At 36.3% G+C, this 14,983-nt stretch overlaps 1 long non-coding RNA gene across 1 annotated transcript; it reads left to right on the top strand.

The window, feature by feature from the left end:
- Positions 1–1,339: 1,339 nt before the first annotated feature.
- On the top strand, positions 1,340–13,060 carry LOC311427710. The gene is made up of 3 exons (XR_014687510.1): positions 1,340–1,449; positions 1,597–1,690; positions 12,954–13,060. It is a non-coding gene; the product is annotated as an uncharacterized lncRNA (long non-coding RNA).
- The last annotated feature ends 1,923 nt before the right edge of the window (positions 13,061–14,983 follow it).

The following is a 14,983-nucleotide window of genomic DNA, read 5'->3' as shown; positions in this document are numbered from 1 at the left end:
TGAGCTGGTTCGCAAAATTGGGCAGACAAGAAATGTTCTTATTAACTATACACAAGAAAATATAAACTAAAAGAGGGGGGAGAGGCTTCCCAAAGATTATACCCTTCCCGTTCACCTCATTTTAGGCTCTTAATTTGTTTATTCTGTGTGGTTTTGATTCGCTTTTAAGTTTCAGAGTTTCTCAGAGGAAGTGGGCTTGGCATTTTATAGTCGCCTGGGAAGCGCTGCACATGCTTATGACTCTAGTGAAATATTTTCAGTATGATGGAAAGCTCTCATGTTTATCACTAATAAGTTGCTCTTACACCAGCTACTACATGACCATTTAAAGTGACCTCCATTTCTTTCGAACTAGGCACAGATCAAAGGACACAGTTCCTTGCTTTCTTGAGGAGTTCTTATTAAGACTCCACAGGATAATCATTTAATAGCAAAAACAAACAAACAAAAAAACATTTCTGTGCAACGTTTCCGCGTATGTATTTTTCCGTTTTAAGCAGATCCACGGGACCACAGCCACCACAACCAAGCGTCCCAGCCCCACCGCCCAGAGGTCTGGAGGCACCGGGTGCCTCAGCGCGCCCCGGGAGGGTCCCAGCTCCCGGTGCTCGGACACTTGCTGAGGGACCCGTCCTTTGTCACACCTCTTCTAAGCAGCTTTTGGCTCGGAAGGGCAGGTTACAATACTGTCGGCACTACAGAAAGCCACCAGACTCCTGGCTGAGCAGCAGCACCCCGGGCTGCCCCAGGGCGGACGCTGCCCGCCCTTTTGTCACTCCCAGCCCCACTGCCACCACCGCTCTCACGCCCGCCCGTTTCTCCTCTCCTCTCAGTCCCACGCAGGTAACCGGGGACTGTCAGAAGCAGCCCGTGAGGAGGGAAACTCTGGTGATGCTGGAGAAGGAATTCAAAGCGGCTCTAAATGCCCCCACAACGCCCTGCCAGCCCCAAATGCGCTACCGGGTGCCGCTGCGCCTCCTCCCCCAGACCAGGCTGCGACACGGCCCGGCCGCCGAGTGGAACTGAGGAGAGACCTGCCCTCAGAATTTTACCTCAGCTTCACCTCTTTCCGTTAACAGATCCCCTCCTCGTGCCTTATAGACACTGTTTATCCCTCTTCCTTTGAAATTTTGTCACGAATTTTAGAGCGAGTAATTAACAATGTGGAAGCAGGCTCCCCCCTCGCCGGGTAATGGAGCAGTCCGCTGGGTTCCTCAGCGCCGGCTCTGGGCTTTTTAACTCCTTTTCCGCCAAACCCCGACTCTTATGTGTAAAAGGTTATTATTATTTTTTTTTTTTCTCAGATAAATGGCTCGGGTCCCGCCTCGAGCCCCGCCGCACTTAAACATTTGGGAGAGGGTGGTCAGGGTGGTCAAAGCCCTCTCATATGGACGGTGCCAAACGGTGGAAACGGCTACTGGCTCCCCCGGTGGACTTAGATGCCACCAGGTAAAGTTACCTGTTGTGAGTTGCTATGAAGTGTTGTGGAGATAAGTGACAATGCTTAAATATTGATTGGGTAAACGGCTTTCTCTCTCTCTCTCTTTTTTTTTTTTTTTTTTTTTAAATTATGTTTTGCAATGTAAACCTCTGTAGACCCTGCCTGTCGCCTACCTGCCACCGAGGTCAGCGATCCCCCCCCTCTCTGGAAGACATGCCTTGGTCAAGGGAGAGCAGTTGCTCCTCTCAGGTAGGTTAAGTCACATTCCAGAAACAACATTTTTTTTTCTCTTAACTTAAGCTGTAACTGGGGATAAGGAGATGACCTAACCTGAGACCTGGGGTCCTACCCTACAGTTCTCATTTTAAGCATTTAAGTGTCTATGGTGAGATGGATACAGATTTGGTCTTTTCCTGATTAAAATTTCTAAGGAATTAAATAAAATTGTACCAAAAGTACTTATATTTTAAAATAATATGCTGTGAGGGGTCTTTTAGATCAAATTTCTGTTTCTTCAACTATTGCTTCATTTCTCTATTCCTGCTTCCCTTCAAGAGGCAATTCAATCCCTCAAAAAGCTTCAGTTATACTAAATAAAGCTTATGAAAAACCTATTGACTTCTTTTCTGGTCTCAGCCTCTTCAGTCTCTTGGCTATATAGAACACTAGAAACCCCATTTCCCTTCCTCAGAGTCTCCTCTTGGATTCACAGCACTGTCTCTCTCTGGTATTTTCTCTGCCCCCCTGCAAATGTTCTTTGGCTGCAAATGTTTTCCTCCTGTTATTTTCCTTCTCTTATATCTTTGCTGGATCAGGATCTTTCTTTAGACCACCCTTTTTTTCCATTATCTTTCACTCTCTGATTCTCTCATGATATTGTTCTGAACCATACTCAACCTTATGGTAAGAACCATTTACCTTTTTAAAGTAAGAAATGGGGTAATATGGCTTGAACTAAAAATTGTTGCTTTTACAGCAGTTTATTAAGATTATTAGGGATGTGCTGGTAGCAGTGAACATGTGGAAAGAGTTCTGGTAGAATTTCTGCAAGTTCATGTCTCCTGCACTAGAGAAAGCAAAGAATTTTTTCAGTGTAGGAGACATGAAATGCAGCTGTTCTTCTACCAGAACTCCAGTGCAGGACACACTGGAGTGTGAGGACTAGAGGACTACACTAGTGCAGGAGACACTTTTCCAGAAGCCTCCTAAGTTGTATGTATGGATGCACATGTGCCAACTCATAGGGTACTTAAGGCCAAGCAGGGTGAGTTACTTGTATTGCTGCCTGACAATTAGTGGATACTAGTATCACATTTCCTATAACAAACTAGCATTAGAATATTTAAAGTTATTACAGCTTTATAACTTCTTGTCTGAAAAGTGTTTTACACATTTGGTTTATATTTCAACATTAGGTCAAGTTTTCTAATCTAGAAAGCACACATGGTACACAACTGCAACCACAACCTTTAAAAGTAAAAAGAGAAGGAAACCATTTTGCAAAATAACAACAATAAATTGCAAGATTTTGATTAATACAATGCGTAAGAGAAATGTCTGCTTTTGCTTAGGGAACTTGTGCTTTTTTCTTTTTCTTTTTTTTTTTTTTTTTTAAGGGTAAACAAGAGTATTGTATTCACTCTGTGAGTTTAGTTGTTTGCTTCTCTTAGTCAAATGTAGTGCTTTTCCTTTTCATATGAAGTGTTGGGAGCAGTGGGAACTTCTGAAGTTGTGAAGTTGTGATAGATTGGGTTGCACTCCCAATTTCTCTGGTTAGACTACAGAGAGCAGCTCTTTTCTCTCCCACTATGGTCTCAGTCATGGTTATGATTTGTATTTACTTATTTATTTATTGTAAAAATCCACAGCTTATTTTTCTTCCTTCTTCTGTGGGTTCAGTCTTCATCTTTTCAGAACAGCCATAACTTTTCCTTATACTAGGCACCTTGACCTTCTGTTTGTTGATATTTCAGGCTCTCTGTACTGATGTCTTTTTTGCAGTGCCTTAAAATGAATGTCCCTCATAGCATCTGTAAGTTTCTATCTAGTTCTCATGTCAAGAAATTCAGTATTAGGATTATATTTGCAGTAAGTTTATTTAGGTATAGCAATACATAGCTAGGTCAGAGAACTCTTAATCACGACGTGTTGAGGGAGAAATGACACTGTTTAGTAGTTTAATTCTGGTTTGGAAAATACCCTAAAATATCCTAGCCACAATAAAATGTCTGATTTACAATGCCCCTTTGATGTCTGTGAAAATACCAATAGATCTTTTACATTTCAGCACTATTTGATGTAAAATTTGTCCTGCAACCCATTTTTCCTGTACTGCTTTGATAGGATTATTGCTTTATAGATGCAGTAAGAGAAAATGTTATGTCTTCCTTTATTCTGTGAGTTTTTACCATAAGATACGTTTTGCTGTAGTGTTTTTCTCTTGTCCTTATTTCAAGGGTTCAACAAATTATGTCCAGTTGTTCTAGTTCCATAAAATAATCATGCCAGTTTTGTGGCTTGTTCAGTTACAAGAAAATATCATTTGTAGAGAATGTTCACTCCCCATCACAGCAAGGCAATAGCTTAATTTTTAACCTACAAGAATGGAATTTACAGCATTTGAAAATATCCTGATCATTTCTGTCTGAAATGGTAAAAGGTTAGGACAGGCAATGTATCCAGAGCTGTTGGGCTTTTTTTTTTTTTTTTTTTTTTTTTTTTTTTTAATGTCTCTGGTCTAACATTCAGTCTTCTGGGAGAACATCTGGCAGGATAAAGTAGGTAATGTGAAATCCATCAGTTAGGGCATTCAGTTAAGGATCTTCTTCCAAACCAATGAAGTCTGGAAGCATTATGTGTGCATCTGTGGAAAGTAACAAGGCGCTGTCCTCAAGAGCAGAATCGACAGAAAGCAACTACTATTACTGCCTGTCCACAGCCATTGCTCCAGTGCTTCATATTTCCTCCCCACTAGATGGTGATATAGGAGAAGCTCCATCTTCCCTATTTGAAGGAGTTAATCTCCTATCAGAAAGCAATACATTCAGTCATGTCTAGTCTTTTAGACATAAGTGGGCAATTAAATGTGCTCTCAAACAGAACTTTTCTCCTATTTTGTAGAAAGTGCAGCATATGATAAGATCAGGAAGAAAGATGAACTTAGCTCATATGAGTCTGAATAATTAACACGTAAATACATGTGGTGATAATACTAATGTGCAAAACTTATTAGGACACTTTTGAGGAAGATATATTTTAGAAATTTGACATTCTAAGCTTGTCTAACTTGAAAAGAATGGTTTGATTCAGCCCGTAGCAATCATACAGCATGAGTGACTGTGTGAAAGGCCCTGGTTGTAATCAGAGAGAGCAGTGTCTGGAACTGCTTGTGATACAGGGACTCAGATATGTAAAGACAGAAGCAGAAACTGGAGCTATATATACGTTTAGAAGAACTGGCATTTTTGACAAAAACCAAAACCAAAACCAAAACCAAACCAAAACCAAAACAAAAACGGTACAGCATTAGACAAGTGGATGTTACAGAGCTGTGCAAAAGTAATTGTACATATGGAAAATAAATGGTAATAATTCAAGGTCTTACATTTCTTTGTTAAATGTGGAATGTCAGTTTCTTAAAAATAAAGAGATGAAAATCCCCTTCACTATAGCAGTTTGTAAGCATGGGTCACATACAAAATATTTACTCCACAACTCTTACTCCCCAGTAATTTTCCTGCTGCTTTCTCTCCTGCTCTGTATGTTATCTGAGTGCTTATTCTCAAGACCCAGTACTTCTAAAAGGGCCTAGGTTATCAGAGGTGCAGGCTACCCAGGCTACCCCCTTGTAAGTATAAGGCATGTACTTGGGGCATTGTACAGGGGCATTTAATAATAAAATTATTTTGGAAAGCCTTTTCTGGTGACAAAACCATCCTGCATCTGAGCAGAGGAAAAATCTCTAACTACAGGCTGAATTTGAAGTTATCATGATGAAAGGCCACTTTAAACATGTTCATCTCTGAGACATGAGTATCATTCAAAATATTTTATAATAAAGTGAATGTGAAAAATTTTACAAGTCACTGGCAAGTTTTGAGATGTTACTCTGCTGTGGCTCAGTGTCTCTAAAATACAGAGTCAGGACTTATTACTACTTTGAAAAACAAATCTGAATCCTGTCAACCAATTAATAGAGTATTTATGTAATATCTGTATTTATAATAGTTAGTGACAGTATATACTACATTTATAAATTAGTTGAAGTCTGAACTGACTATTTTAATAGTTAGACAATAGGTAACTGATTTCAAAATGCTAAACAACTTCAAAAATTAATAGAGGAGAAAACTAGAGATAAGTACATGTCACAAAGTTTGTGTTTTTGTGGTATTGTAATCATTAGAATTAGGTTGTCTGAAATACTTTTGTTTAGATAGAAGATTTTATATTATTTTAGTTTTCATTATCTTGGCTACAGAAAAATCAAAAATACCTGAAAATGTCACAGAAATTGTTTTCCTTTTAGTATCCTGCTGTCTGAAAATCAGTGGGTTTTATCATTTCAGAATTAGATACATACACAAAATTGCTGGTATTTTAATTAATGTTTTCCATAGATAACACTTTCTCTGTTACTCTAAGCAAGATTTTAAGAATTTTATTAATCATTGATAATTTAGATTTTTTTACAAAGAGACTCAGTGAATTGCTCAGAACCATTAACTAATCAAACAATTATTTCACTGCCAATACTGAAAAATTTAAATTGAGCTTTACTGTTTTCCTTGTTGGCATCCAGTTTTATTTTCTGAAATACCAGCAATTGTTGAAAACATCCTGGTACAAGTTGCTGCTGCTAGAAATAGGCAGGAGGTGAGGCATTTTAGGAGAGAAGCGCTTTGCTGGTATGGATTGTTTTATAAGTATGACTATTAACATTGGATACCAACACAACCTGTCTGAACCTGAGTGGTTCAGACCTTCCTTTTGACTTCATTGAGAGTACCTTGAGGTTATTCATCATCCCGTCTTATCATATCTCTTATGATTACAAGAATGTTCTCTTCACAACATTGATACTTACTACCCCATCTTTACAGGGACATCAAAATGGAGGAATAATGGAGAAATAATGGAGAAATAGAAAAAATGGAAAAACAAGCATTTCTCTTTATTATTATTGCTCTGATCAGGACCAGATGACCTGCATCCTGCCTACACTGTAGCTTCCACTGTTAGAAACATCAATAGAGCTGCATTAGTGGAAGGAAGACAAATAAACAAAACCCCATACAGAGATTTCTTTAAGACTGTTGTACATTTGCTGGAATTTCCACCTACTATTTCATTTTCCCTCTTATCTTGACTGAGACAAGTGTTCGGGCATTAGCTACTGCAGAAAGATCCTGTCCACCTTACTCTGGGAACACATATATTTTTAGCACATTTTTCTAATGCCTTACTTGGTTCCCACAGTCATTTCAGCTTCTAACCTGAAGTTGCTGTCTTCATTTTTACAACATACCATAGTCTTACATTTAAAAGAGACAGCTAGATAACCTCTATTTAAAAAATACAGATAAAATCATTATTTTACAGTCTCATAAGCAGTGTGAATGATTTGTGAAAACACAGTATTAGATACTAGATTTCAAATTCTGAAACAGGAAAACTTAGCAAAAAAACTAGTGGAAAAGTCAAGTGTAAAATAGGAAAGTTAGTAAAGTGGTAAAGCAACAGCATTATCAAAGCAGTGCTGAGCAAACAAGTGATTTTTTCCTTCTTTTGATTATGCATGTCATCAAAAAGTTTGGATGTCTGCCAGAAACTAGCCTAAATTTTAAAATATATTTACTGTAAGGTAAGAAAGGGTATGAGAGCATTCTGAGTGAGGGATACATGGGTACTGGAAAGACAAAATGTAATAGGAAAATTAAGAGCTGAGATACACGTGGAGTGGTCCAAAAGATCTATGAAATGTGATTTGCTTCTAAAGAGATAAGTTCAGATTTCCTCCTATACCTCTGTTTATCCTTGTGTCCATTATTTGTATGGCTTGGTATTATTTCTACCAATTTGCCTGGGGTGAACATCAGACTTTCTAGGCTGTGGTTCTAGCTCTGGTGGGAAAATTATTAATAACAATAATTTTATCTGATGATGACTATGTTGTGATGTGGAAATTAAAAGAGTTTTACAAGAAGAAGAAGAAAAGAAGAAAAGTAATCTAGAGTCATGTCTTGAAATAAACCAACTAACATCATTACAGTTAAGGTGATAGAAATAATGACTTTAGAGAAAAGTTTACAGAAATGCACTGAGAATCAAGTCGTAGTCAAACACACTTAGTGGTGAATTTATTAAGCAACACAAGATTTAAAATGGTGGTTATATATCATAACAGGTAGGCATAGTAAATACTGACACTCAAAACTAACAACCAGTTTATGCTGGTCTGGAACATGATTTATGTCTTGATTTTTAAGACTGAGAAATGTGAATTATTTCTTTCTTAACTGTGTTCTAACAAATTCCATAAATACAACCATGAAATAATTGTTACCCAAGTGTAGCTATTCAGTTTTACATCTCATCGACTATTTGTATGAATGAAAAACTGCCATATCATGTTTGTTTCTTAAACAGATTCAGTACATGCCATTGTGCACATAGCAATTTTTGAATTCAAACCATAGAATCTGATGGTCGTTTATTGATTGTACAGGGTCTTCAGTAATACACACATATTCTGTATTTCAATTTTGTACCAAATCACTAATTTCCTAGTACTTTTGGATAACCTTGACATATATATATATGTATATATATATATATATTTTTTTTTTGTTTGGTTGGTTGGTTTTGTTTCCAGTTAGAAGAAATGGATTGCACTGCAGAAAAAGTTGTTTGCAAAATAACTGTGTCTCAGACTTTGTGATAATGCTGAACTGACTACAGGAAAAAGGACATCCCTTGTTTCAGACCCAGTCAGTGTTGTACAGTGTTACAGTAAAGCTTGGAATTTTCTTCCCAGCAGGATTTGGCTTGGGCAATTTCAAATATTTGGGAGCTATATAATGCCAGATTTCTAGTTAGAAACAATTAGTTTCTTGAATAAGAGCTAGATATATGCTGCAATGATTCATTTGTGTCTGATTTTCAACCCTGTATGTGACTTACAGTCCTTTAACATTAGCTTCTCCTCTGTCCTTTTGTTGTTTCTTGCCACTGTTCCCACTGCCAGTTTGTGTTCCTTAACTCCTGGGATATGGATCTTCCATCCCTTCCAGCTCAGCTAATTTCCTGTTTTCTGAGCTTAAGTATGGAATCCATAAGGAATTCTAATCCTCATTCTTGATTGCTAAAAAATCTAGTGACTTTGTTTGAAAGAGAATATATGTGTTGTTGTTTATAACAGTCATTTATTAGTGGAGAGTGCCAGCAGTCTTCACTGATAAATACAAAAATGGGATAACAACCCCTCACCTTTATGGCTTAGATAAGCAGCTAAAAGAAGGATTGAATGAGAAAGAAGGCAAAAGTAGAACAACTGAGCAGTTTGTTTAAATTCTTTTGTTTGTTCCCTGATTATTAATTTATTTGCTTAGTAGTTTGAAAATGCAGTGTATTTTGTTTCATCTTACTAGTTTGTGAATGTTTCATTGTAAGGAGATCTGACATCTGTGGGCCTTTAAGGCTATAATCAAGATATTAGAGAGGAAAAAAAATCCTCATGTTCTTCTGTTAGAGAACTTAAAAGATCTGTGTAGCAAAAGAAAAGCAAATGTTTTTAACAAGCTATTATTGTAACATTGGAGAACTAATCTATTGATGTCAGTACATCAGACAAATCTCATCTTTGCGGAGTATTACATTATTCAACCTTGGGATGGGGGCAACAGTTTAGTGTTCACTATGAGATTTTAATTTTTCAGAGAAACTTACTCTTTCAAAGAATCTTTGATATGATTTATGTACTCTCCTAAGTTGTGTAAGATTCTGCTAATACAATTTAGAGCAGATACATTCTCTTAATGGAAAGTGTGACAGGCAAGAGTAAAAGCATTTTAAAATCATCTAAAAGCATCATGTATGTGCTATACCCACATGGATAAGACTGCAGATACTAGGACCAGGGCCAGGACATCCAAATATGTTTCTATTTATGGTAGTTTCCATACCAAGAATCTTTTGTAATCACATCAAAAAGATGAAGAAAGCTTCCCCAGTAAAATCTCAGGGAAGGTTAATGGTGCAAGTACTGCCTGCTTGCCTGCAAAGATGAATCATTCAGTGGGCAAAGTACAGCCTCAGCTGGAGCAAAGAAGTTTGATTTGCATACTGTATGCCTGCAGTGATGAACAGCACTCGGAATTTGGAAGAACAATGTGGTGTGTCTTTTCCGTTGGAAAAAGCTTATTTGACAATTACTTTGCTGTGCTTTAGTGGCCACTTTGGACAGTGTGATTCCCCTCAAGTCTGATCAAAAAAAGAGCTCGTTAAATAATAACACACTACTTTAATTTTTATTTCACTGGCTAAGTACATATCCTGCTAGGGAAGCTTATGAACTTAAACATAGATTTTCAAACAAATTCCTTGCTCGCAATTCTGCAGCCATTTCATTTTCCTAAGTTTCTTTAGAACCCTGTGTGACTATTTCTCCAGACATAATAGATGTCCTGTACTATTATTATTAACTCATATTATTTATCTCATATAATTTGCATAAATGATCCATTAAACAAGGCACAAAAATAAGTGCATTAAAATAAACAATACGTTAAAATAAAATTCAGATTAAGGTGTACTTTCCATGAAAGACATATTCTAATTTATAATGACAAGTGAAATATCTTACTAAAACAGTAATTAAAGCAACCATCTGTAGGAGACAATGGTTTTAAAAGATTGTCTTGTTAGCTTATAGATGGTCTTAAGGGAAATTAAGTGTAAATGTAAGGGGACTTCTGAAATTGTACCAGAGAGTCCTGGTATGTTTTTCAGTGGTGCTGATATATTTTGGAATTATGGGTCTATAAAACAACTTAAGAATGTTCAATATTATTATTTTTTTTCCTATGGTAATAACACCATAATGATCTAAATATATTTTCACACTGGGACAGGTATTTGGTTATAGGCTAATAATGACATTACCGTAGCTTGACATCTTCCTGGCGTTACTGAGCTGTTGAAAAATTTTGCATCTAAGATTTGCATCATACATTTTGCATTAAAATAAATAGTTCTATAACTCACAGTAAAAATGCTTATGTGATTAATCTGTTGTAGTGTTAGCGTTTGCCAGTTTTAAAAGAATGTGCTAACATTTTGCACTGTTAGGAAACCCAGTCAGTAAAGCATTAATTTGCACAGCAAGTAGCAAAACAAATTAAGCAGATAACAACTATACCAAGATAAATAGTATACTTAACAAAAAAATATCAAAATAAGGAGGAGGACCGGCAAATCTTATTCCCCAATCAAGACTATGATCTATTTGGCCTAACTGACTTCATAGGATCAGTCTCATGACTGAATAAAGAGTGCTAAGCCTTGTTAGGAAGGAAAGAGAGAAGAGCAATAAGATATTGTATATTAAGGCATCCAGGCTTGGTCTAAGAGGCAGAATCTCTCAGGAGATAAACCTGTTTAAAGTCCATTGTGCCAAGAATAAAAGTACAAAGACCAAAGAAAAATAACAAGGGTGCTTTCATAGTTAAATACAGTCAAATCTAGAATGTCAGTCCAAGGCAATGGGGTAGATGAGATAACTTCAGACTCAGCTGACCTTTGGTAGTATTACAGCAGATAGTAGGATGTAAAGTATGAAAAAGTCTTTGAAACACATTGACCATTTAAAAAATATATATATTATTCAAACACTAAGAAGAAAAACAGGGTGAAGTGCATCTGATGCTGAAATTATGTACAGAGTTATCTGAGAATTTGAAGGTGAAAAATAACAATGGTGAGTGTAGTCAAGAAGTTATAGAATTCATCATTCCTAGGAAGAGATTAAAAAGAGCGCTTGTAAATAAAATCACATACAAGAAGATTCTAATGGAAAAAGGAGCTCAGGAATGCCAGATACTTAGGAAAAAAAAAATGAAGTCAGAGATGAGAAATATTTCAGTGTGAAGCAGGTTAGAATAACAAAATTCAAAATGCAGGGTTGAAAATGTCAGTTCTGTAAAGAAAAATCAGGGATTACTAGTAGCTAACGTGTCAGCACTGTCATGTCCAATAATCAAGCACAATATTTAGATGCTGAAGTCAGAGTTTCCTGAATAAGATGTATTTGAAACTGATAAAGCCAAAAACGGAGTATTTTGTTCAGTTATAATTACTGTGTTTCAAGAAAGTTGTGGACAACTGGAGAAAGCCTACAAAAGATCAATGAGAATAATGTCCTGGAAGGTATGACATGCATAACAACTTCGAATGAATTCAGGCTGTTCAGCCAAAAGAAGGAAGAGCAGCTCCCAGAGCCACGTTCAGACATCCAAAGTGTATCTAAAAATAGCAAGTGGTGCAGCTTTTGCTCTGGATGAAAAAAGAAATAACAGCTTATTTTGCAGGAAGGAAGATTTCAGTTAAGCATTAGAGACAAAAAGTCCAACAGTTTAACACTGTGGTAAGTTAAATACTGGAGTAGATGGCCTCAACAGGTTGTAGAATCTCACTGAAGGTTTAAGGACAGGTGCTGTGAACAGTTTAGATATTGCCTTTGGGCAGGACAACAGACTAAATGAGTTTCCTTTCAATTCTTTTTGATTCTTAGATTTTATATCTACTTTACAACATGAAGTCAGCTTTGAGAAGGATACAGAGTAGTGGAAAAGTAAATACATAACTCATATATATATATATAATAATAATGCATATATTTTATATGCATTGATAAAGGACAATCATTCAGATGTTTATATATTTTTTTCAGATATATGCATCATATTTGCTATGTGATTTTAAAAGCAGAAAACCTGCATTTTTTGGTTCCATCTGGAATGTCAGTTTGCAAGAAAGAATATTATAACCAAATTTCATCTCTCTAATGAGACAGTGATGATGAACATGGTTTGTAGTAATTCACTATATTGTAGACATAATGGGATTTATGCCTATATAAGAATACATTTCCTCAAAGTAACCTGTATATATCCAAAGAAATATAAGGAAAGTAAAGCCAGAATTCTTTCTCAAGGAGCAATGATTTGATCTAGTCTTTCGATTTAAAACCCTTTAGATTATACTTATCTTAAAATCATTTCTTTGTAATGAATCTCCATTAGGCAACAGCTGCAGAGCATCACTCATAAATCTGATCCTTGGCTGCTACAATGGCTGTCCTGAGGCTGGTCTTGACAGTGGTACTACATTTAAAATAAACTACATTGAATGAAGTTTAAAGTATGGAACTGCAGTCAAGAAGCTCTTCAGCCATTAACACTATGTTCATTAGTGAAAAAAAAATGGTCTCTCTTTTTTTTTTTTTTTTCCCCAGAGTACAGCAACTCGGAGATGAAACAAGTCCTTCTCAAGTTGAAAACAGTAAGGAATTTACTATTGGAAATTGCCTTTGATTAACCAGTTTGCTGTTGATACTTCCTGCTTTATCATTATTTTGACCTTATTATTCATGAGCTACGTTTAAGATACTGTAAGAGTAGTGTTCTAGCCATTATTGTTTAAGGATATAAGTAAGACTAGAACTGTCCAAGGTAATCAGGGGTTGTAGATGTTAAGTCTGATGGTGCTGACCTTCGTGCATAAGCTCTGTACGTAGCTCCCATCAGCTAATCAACTTTTTTTTTTTTTTTAATTGTGTATGTGTTCTGTAGATTCTGTTTCAAAGAACATATTGCAGGGTCTTCTTTGCTTTAGTTACAGTATGTATTATGGTTGTGGTATAGTTTTCTCCATGTATTTGATGCATTTGCTTGATGAATCATTCAGAGATAAGAGACCTGACCTAAAATCCAATACTGTCAGTAAGAATTTCCTATGCACTTAAAAGGAAATAGAGCTAGGCTCTAAAGAAGTTACCATGACTTTCATGAGCAGCCATTATTCCAAGAAGCTATTACAGTATTGTTCTTGTGTTATATAATGCAGCCTTTGTAAGTTGGTAATATTAAGCAAGACAACGAATTTTGGGATTATCTCCAGAATAGAAACTCACTTTTTGTGGGTTTCTATTGTGATTTACTTTTTAATGTTTTTAATGTTTTCTAAGGAAGGGTAACCAGAAAAGGAAATCCAGACTGGTTGTATTTCTTTGTGTATTTAGTACAGTTTTTTGTTGTTGTTTTGCCAGTGACCTGTTACTACAAAATGACTAGGTACCCATCTTCAACTCATTTTGTGTTTTACCTATCACAAGTTTAGGGGGTGCGTCTTGAATAAATGCAGGAGGAAACATTTTCTGGAGAATTATTTAACAACTCAGTTCCATTGCATTTTCCAAAGTTTAAAAAAAATGTAGACAGTTTTTGCATGTCATATTCTGTTAGGTTTTACTTATGACAATAAAAACAACCACTGTTTTTTCTCTGGAAGCTTTATTACTAGTACTTGTCCTGCTCCACTGGATTACAAACATATGGAAAAACTGATTTTACTCTTCACCCCAGCAGCATCCACAGTCTGTACTGCCTGGCAAGCAGCTCCTCCTTCAGCCAGCATGCATTATGCTTCCTCTTCTCTTGTCCCTGTGACTGGGAAAAAATCTGTGACAAAAACACCGAAGCCATTGGTTTCACTATTCTTCTCCAGATTTTCTCCCATAACGCCTATAGAGACTACATGTATACCGTGACCGTTTTTTGCAAATTACTAAAATACATGACTAATTACTAAATACATAACTATTTCTTAACTGTTACCTTGTTGCCCCTTTCCTTGCATCCACCTTATCTATTTCATTTGCTTGTATTTGACAGTGATTATTTCCTCTTTTGAAACAACTGTCCTCTTTATTTCCCTTTGTTTTTACTTACAATTAGTTCATCACCTGTCCCTTTAGGGTCATGACTGAGTGGTAGATAATCCAGATAATAATAGTGAACAAAAGCAGAAACACTTTGTTGGTTTCCATAGAACTCCAGATTATGCTTTACATGATTTTAAAATCTGGTCTCAAAACTTCCTTAATCATACTTCTTTTGGGGCATCTGCAATGGTTTTCTGGGGTAAAAGCTAGTAAGTTAGGGTGCATAAGCACTTAGTTCAGTTTGGTTCTAATTAGGAAAATCTGTAAATCCTGAAGTCACATAAAATCATAAAATCATTAAGGTTGGAAAAGACATCTAAAATTACATATGGGAAAAATAAAAATAATAGTGTTTCTCCGTAGAAAAGCAGTATGCATTTGAAAGCAAACCTTGATAAACTCTGTCGGACTTAATTTCCTATCTTCATCTCCTGATTTTCTCAATGTCTGTAATCCTGTTCCTTCAGGGTGGTATTTCTTTAAAACAGTGCTTACTACAACACTGTTCTATTATTAGGTCAAGTATTCATGCTAAGGTTCAG

This window comes from Aythya ferina, assembly GCF_964211825.1.
Source record: "Aythya ferina genome assembly, chromosome: Z".
Lineage (NCBI taxonomy): Eukaryota > Metazoa > Chordata > Aves > Anseriformes > Anatidae > Aythya > Aythya ferina.
Note: the sequence above shows the minus strand (reverse complement) of the source record. Positions and strands in the feature narration are given on the sequence as shown.